We start from the raw sequence: 8192 nt of genomic DNA on the forward strand, positions 1-8192 counted from the left end.
ACCGCTCTGTACCACAAGAGGTAGTAGGCCGGAGACACACTGGTGCGAGATACGGCCGAGTCTCGCTGGTTAAAAGCAAGCTGTGGCACCAGCACTCCGGAGCGGAGCGTGCGGCTCTATGTATTGCTATGCAGCTGCATGCTCCGCTCCGGAGTGCCGGTGCCACAGCTTGCTTTTAACCAGCGAGACTCGGCCGTATCTCACACCAGTGTGTCTCCGGCCGTAATGGCAGACTCTATAACAGCTTTTAAAAAGGGCTGGATGATTTCCTCAATACACATAACATTGGGGGTTATAGTTAATTTAGTGACAAATTGTACAATTGGAGGAATTTTGAACTTGATGGACCTAGGTCTTATTTTAACCTATGTAACTATGTGTTAACAATTAACATCTCGACAATGGCTGAAAATGTTATAAGCTGTAAATTGCTTGTATTTACAAGCACTATCCAATGGTACGATAGTGGATGGAGATACAATGTGTTGCTATGTTAAGCATACCGACTCTAGTGGTATCATGCTGGCTATGTAGATCAACATGAGAATTGCAGTACAGCTATTACTATTTATATTCCTTTCAATTTTCAAAGTAGAAATATAAATGCTGATGTGATGGTGTGATATGCTATGTGGGTATTATTTTTGTGTATATTTATATTTTACTTATTTTCAAGGTGTTCTCTTGTAGGATGAGTTATTTGCCATCTGATATTCTCCCCACAATTCTGTATTGTTATCTCTCCACAGAGTCAGTGAATAATGTTTGTTTGCTAATATGCTAATGACATGTTGACCTAGCTTGTTGAAACAATGAGCCCCTGTGACCCACCCCCTAACCTGTGAATGAGGAGAGGGACTTGTAAATATCAGGGAGGTGAGACAGAGATCAGTCTTGTGTGGAATAATGTGAGAGAGAGAAAGAAGGGAATATGGACTGTTATCCTCTGTGCTGGATTGTTGGACTTTTATTCTGTAACTAAACTGCATTCGTGTTCTGGAATATTTCATCCTCAGTGTGGTGGATCGTATATGGACCTTTTGTACTTTTGCCTAAATAAAGGTCTTGGGATTGTTCACTCTTCGCTGGCTCTGTTGATCCCACTGCTGCCACCAGTTGTCACAGGTTCCTTCTCCAGTACCACACAATCAACAGAGCCAGCGAAGAGTGAACAATCCCAAGACCTTTATTTAGGCAAAAGTACGAAAGGTCCATATACGATCCACCACACTGAGGATAAAATATTCCAGAACACGAATGCAGTTTAGTTACAGAATAAAAGTCCAACAATCCAGCGCATAGGATAATAGTCCATATTCTCTTCTTTCTCTCTTTGATGTGCTGTCTTCACATTATTCCACACAAGACTGATCTCTGTCTCACCTCCCTGATATTTACAAGTCCCTCTCCTCATTCACAGGTTAGGGGGTGGGTCGCAGGGGCTCATTGTTTCAACAAGATAGGTCAACATGTCATTACCATATTAGCAAACAACATTATTCACTGACCCTGTGGAGAGATAACAATACAGAACTGTGGGGAGAATATCAGATGGCAAATAACAACTCATCCTACAAGAGAACACCTTGAAAATAAGTAAAATATAAATATACACAAAAATGATACCCACATAGCATATCACACCATCACACTGATCTTTTTCCATTTCAACACATTTCCTACTTATGATGCAAGTGACATTTTCTCGGCAAAGGGAAGACATGCCCCAACCTAACTAAGCCCAGTTCTGGACAAATGTAAAAATGTAATGATCTGAATTTATGGAGTATGATTTCCTGACTGGTGATAAATCACTACCAAAAGGGGGCAGCACTCATTCACTTCTTAAAGAAACACTCATCAAAATTTCTATTATCTTACTATATTGCATTCATAGTATTATATGGCAGTTCATACTTACAATTGCTGATTTTGCCTTTCTACCGAGTTAATTCTTCTCTTTTCCATTAGCTCTATGACATCTCGTGATTAAAATGTGGTGAAATGTGGCAAAATGTGGCAAAATGTGGTAAAATGTGGCAAATGTGGTGCCAATATTCAAAAAGGGCTCTAAAAGTGAACCTGGAAATTATAGGCCAGTAAGTCTAACCTCTACTGTTGGTAAAATATTTGAAGGGTTTCTGAAGGATGTTATTCTGGATTATCTCAATGAGAATAACTGTTTAACTCCATATCAGCATGGGTTTATGAGAAATCGCTCCTGTCAAACCAATCTAATCAGTTTTTATGAAGAGGTAAGCTATAGGCTGGACCACGGTGAGTCATTGGACGTGGTATATCTCGATTTTTCCAAAGCATTTGATACCGTGCCGCACAAGAGGTTGGTACACAAAATGAGAATGCTTGGTCTGGGGGAAAATGTGTGTAAATGGGTTAGTAACTGGCTTAGTGATAGAAAGCAGAGGGTGGTTATAAATGGTATAGTCTCTAACTGGGTCGCTGTGACCAGTGGGGTACCGCAGGGGTCGGTATTGGGACCTGTTCTCTTCAACATATTCATTAATGATCTGGTAGAAGGTTTACACAGTAAAATATTGATATTTGCAGATGATACAAAACTATGTAAAGCAGTTAATACAAGAGAAGATAGTATTCTGCTACAGATGGATCTGGATAAGTTGGAAACTTGGGCTGAAAGGTAGCAGATGAGGTTTAACAATGATAAATGTAAGGTTATACACATGGGAAGAAGGAATCAATATCACCATTACACACTGAACGGGAAACCACTGGGTAAATCTGACAGGGAGAAGGACTTGGGGATCCTAGTTAATGATAAACTTACCTGGAGCAGCCAGTGCCAGGCAGCAGCTGCCAAGGCAAACAGGATCATGGGGTGCATTAAAAGAGGTCTGGATACACATGATGAGAGCATTATACTGCCTCTGTACAAATCCCTAGTTAGACCGCACATGGAGTACTGTGTCCAGTTTTGGGCACCGGTGCTCAAGAAGGATATAATGGAACTAGAGAGAGTACAAAGGAGGGCAACAAAATTAATAAAGGGGATGGGAGAACTACAATACCCAGATAGATTAGCGAAATTAGGATTATTTAGTCTAGAAAAAAGACGACTGAGGGGCGATCTAATAACCATGTATAAGTATATAAGGGGACAATACAAATAAGCTCGCTGAGGATCTGTTTATACCAAGGAAGGTGACGGGCACAAGGGGGCATTCTTTGCGTCTGGAGGAGAGAAGGTTTTTCCACCAAAATAGAAGAGGATTCTTTACTGTTAGGGCAGTGAGAATCTGGAATTGCTTGCCTGAGGAGGTGGTGATGGCGAACTCAGTTGAGGGGTTCAAGAGAGGCCTGGATGTCTTCCTGGTGCAGAACAATATTGTATCATACAATTATTAGGTTCTGTAGAAGGACGTAGATCTGGGGATTTATTATGATGGAATATAGGCTGAACTGGATGGACAAATGTCTTTTTTCGGCCTTACTAACTATGTAACTATGTAAAAACTGACTAGCTGAATCCTTCTAAACCACGGTTGGGGAACTTTATTTCTGCCATTTGGAAATTTCTACCATCGTTCGCGGGCCACACAAAATTAGCAACTTGAAAATTACCCTGCTATATTTGGTCAAACAATTATCTCGCCCCTGATGTGGTGGCTGGAGTTGCTTCTCTTTGGTGTTACTTTGATGTTAGGTGATATTGAGCATGTTGCTTCTCTTAACTGCTTTTCTGGTTTGCGTCGGTCTGTAGTGCAGTCAACTCTTTGTGATAATTTTGAAAAGCATATAACTCAGGAAACATTGGGACTGCTGTATAAACATCACATGGGAGAAGCTGGGACGCTGTATAAACATCACATGGGAGAAGCTGGGACTGCTGTATATGCATCAGAGGAAATGCTGGGGGCAGATATACATAACTGGGGATGGTAGGGGCATATATACATCACTGGGGAGAGCTGGGGTCATCGATCTCACGGGACAGAGGGGCTGCTGCTGCTCTCTTCGTCTGTGTGACGGGAGTGCATTGTGCACATTAAAAAGTACCGTATTTTTCGGACTACAAGACGCACTTTTTCCCCCCAAAAAAAGGGGGGAAAATGGGGGGTGCGTCTAATAGTCGCAATGCAGGCTTACCGTGGCGGCAGAGGTGTGGCAGCAGAGGTGCGGAGATGAGGCGCAGTGAGCGGGGTCCCTTTTCCCGGTGAGGTGATGCAGCAGCCCGGTAAGGCAGCAGAGCCGGGTGAATCCTGTTATCTGTGGGCGCGGCCATCTTCCTGAGGCCGCGCGTTCGCAGATGGAGCTCTGCTGCCCGGGGCTTCAGGAAAATGGCCGCGGGATGCCGCGCGTGCGCAGATGGGGATCGCGGCGGCCATTTTCCTGAAGCCCCGGGCAGCAGAGCTCCATCTGCGAACGCGCGGCCTCAGAAAGATGGCCGCGCCCACCGATATCAACAGGATTCACCCGGCTCTGCTGCATTACCGGGCTGCTGCATCACCTCACCGGGACTTTGGACTCTGTATACCGTACTCCATCCTTTTGCTTCCCAGGATGGGTGCAGCAAGGTTCAGGAAGGATCTCGTGGGCACATGGACTGGAGATGATGGAGGTAGTGGTGTACATTGTGAAGCGAGTATTCCACAGGAGCTCAGATGTCTGAGTCCTTGCCGCTTCCCGGCGCTCCTCAGCACCGCATGGCACGGCCGGCTCTCCGCCTCCAGCAGGGCTCGCAGCAGTACAGAGGCGCTTTTCCCGCAGTGTCCGGTCATGGCGGCTGTGTCTCGGTAGCGGAGCTCCTCACTTATTACCGGCTTCTGAAATAATTATTGCGCTGATGAGCGCCGGGAAGCGGCAAGGACTCAGACATCTGAGCTCCTGTGGAATACTCGCTTCACAATGTACACCACTACCTCCATCATCTCCAGTCCATGTGCCCACGAGATCCTTCCATCACCTCACCGGGGAAAGGGACCCCTCTCACGCCATACCTCTCACTGTGCCTCCTCATCCCAGCACCTCTGTCGGTAACCACTGCTGCCACCCTCCCATGGACACCAGGCCGTGGCGTCGCCCACCTAAGCAGGAAGGGACCCTGCTCAGGTGCACGCCGTACCGCATCACCCCACCTCTGCCGCCACAATGCCTCCTGTGACCCTGCTCTGCCACCACCAGCCCTCAGGTAAGATACTGTAAATTCGGACAATAAGACGGACCCCCATCTTATAAAAAATCTTTTTTTCTGCAATTTTCACCCCAAATTTGGGGTGCGCCTTATGGTCCGGTGCGTCTTATAGTCTGCGAAATACGGTACATCCTCGCAGTGGCCAGCATGAGGACATAATCCTTAATGCAGAAACAAACAGAAAAATATAGTGGGCACCACAAAGATAAATCCGGGTGTAACTTACTGTGCAAACAAGTTACAATATTTCAACTGCAGGTAAACAGTGTAATGATGCTGCCCGATGCCAGCTGAATGCACAGGGGAGAAAATTATCTTTATTCTCCCTGTCAGCACTCGATATTCAGTCATAGGGGCGGGGTGATACTGGTTCAGTCACCACTCTGAGTATACAGAGTGGTCACTGTTAAAGCACCCTCGGCCCTGACTCACACTGGCTCTGCATTGGGGCCGGCTGTCAGTCAGGGCCAAGGGTGCATGACTTAACCGGCGCCATCCCTATGACTGAATACCGAATGCTGGCGGAGAGAATAAAGATAATTTTCTCCCCTCTGCAATCGGCTGAGTGCAGGCAACAGACAGCATCATAACGCTGTTAGCCTGCATATTAACCCCATATATGCAGGTTAACAGAGATATTTCTGGTGACAGGTTCCCTTGACGGAAGAAAAAGCTACGCAGAATAATAGTGCACACACTTAAAAAATAAATTTAAAAATGCTTTATTTGAAACATGGAGTGCCAAAACAAGTTAAAAACAATTAAAAAGCACACATAGACAAATATACATACAATGACAATGAGCGGGGAAGGACAAAATAATCCCAGATCAAAATTGATGAATGAGTATATTAATATAGATTGGTGCAATAATAAAGTCACATAATAAATGCTGCAGGTAAGTACACTATAATAGAAAAAAAAAGGTTTAACCCCTTAATGACAAGCCAATTTTTACAATTCTGACCACTGTCACTTTGAGGTTAGCACTCTGGAACGCTTCAACGGATCCACTGATTCTGAGGCCGTTTTTTCGTGCCATATTGTACTTCATGTTAGTGGTAAAATTTCTTCAATATGACTTGTGTTTATTTCTGAAAAAAATGGAAATTTGGCAAAAGTGTAGCAATTTTCAAACTTTTAATTTTTGTGCCCTTAAATCCGGGAGTCGTGTCACACAAAATGGTTAATAAATATAATTTCCCATATGTCTACTTTACATCAGAACAATTTTGGAACCTTATTTTTTTTTGTTAGGACGTTATAAAGGTTAAAAAGTATTGATGAGCGAATATACTCGTTACTCGAGATTTTCCCTTCCCCCATGACATCACACCTGAGAGAGGGGATCCGCCTAGTCAGGACAGGAAACCCTACTGAAAATAAAAGGGCGGTACCTCTCTGTCGCTTCAGATGGGTTTCCTGTCCTGACAGGGACCCTCGTGCTGAACACGGCAGAAGTTTCCACTTCCCAGCGTCTGACGTCACGCACAAGGCACGCTGGGAATGGGAGTGCCCGCATGACGTCAGGGGCGGGCACCGGATCCAAGATGGCGGCGCCCATGAAGAAAACGCCGGCCGGTGGAAAAACACGGCGGCGTGGCAGAGGAGGGGCCACCAGGGGAGTGCAGTGGATCCTCCATAAAAGGGGGATGACCACAGAAGACTCGCTCATGCCCAAAAGCTTCATTATGAAAGTGGAGCAATAGGAGCAGCAGCAGCCGCATCAGGAGCTCTCGCCAGATGCCTTGCTGAACCACCAGCATACCAGGAGCAGCCGCTCAAGTGGTAGGAGCAGCAGTCATCCTGTCCGGCAAGACTCTTCGGCATCCAGAAGGGACGTTGCACGTGCATCTGTCCAGCCTCCGAAACCGGTACCCTTGACTGTCAGTGGTGGTGAGTGATCTACGTGAATGTCACCCTTATGGTAACAGGGTCCATTTTTTCTGTTTGATCACTAGGGGTCGAGAAAATCTAGCGGCAAAACAAAGAACCAAGAATGTGCCCTTTGTAAAGTTCTGCTTGCAGTTTAGTGGCAGAAGGACCTCTGCGCTGACTGCATTAATAAAACTATACAGGAAGAGACCCCTAATTTCGCCACTAGCCTTAAAACCATAATACAGGCAGAGATAAGAGTCCTTAAAACTTGCCCTTAAAAAAACAGGGAGAAAAAGCCGCAAGGTGGATTCAGATGCCTCTCAGAGACAGGAAAGTCATAAATCATCCCGGTCTCCCTCTACCTCCTCCGCTTCTATCCAGTCCTCAGATTCCTCCTCAGAGAGTGATACAGGGGGTCGACCATTTTTTCCAACTGAGGATGTAGAAAAACTAGTTAAAGCAGTCAGGTCTGCAATGGGTCTTAAAGAGGAGAAGACACCTAGGTCACTTGAGGATGTCATGTTTGGCGGGTTAGAAGAAAAAAGGAAACGTACATTTCCGGTCGAAGCAAAAATCAAAGCATTGATCGAAAAAGAATGGAGAAAACCCGAGAAAATGGGTACCTTGCCTTCTTCATCAAAAAGGAGATATCCTTTTGAGGAAAAATCCCTAAAATTGACGGTGCGGTGGCCAAATCTTTGAAAAAATCGTCCCTCCCATTAGAAGATTCAGGTGTCCTAAAAGACCCGCTTGACAAAAAAGCAGATAGTTTTTTGAGACACATCTGGGAAGCTTTGGCTGGGGGTCAGCAATAGCTGGGACATGTACGGCCCGTGCTCTAATGGTCTGGCTACAGCAGATAGAAGATCGGCTAAGGGATAAAGTTCCTAGAAGTGATATCCTTGCGAATATATCCTTAGTGCAAGGCGCAGCAGCTTTTTTGGCAGATTCCTCTGCGGATTCTGCAAGATTAACAGCTAGAGCAGCGGGCTTGTCCAATGCGGCAAGGAGAGCCCTATGGCTTAAAGGTTGTCCGGGGGATTTGCCGTCTAAACATAAACTGTGCTCCATCCCATGTGACGGTCAATTCCTCTTTGGCAAAAAGCTAGAAGAGATCTTGGAACATGCAGGAGATAAAAAGAAA

This window comes from Ranitomeya variabilis, chromosome 2 (genome assembly GCF_051348905.1).
Source record: "Ranitomeya variabilis isolate aRanVar5 chromosome 2, aRanVar5.hap1, whole genome shotgun sequence".
Classification (NCBI taxonomy): Eukaryota; Metazoa; Chordata; class Amphibia; order Anura; family Dendrobatidae; genus Ranitomeya; species Ranitomeya variabilis.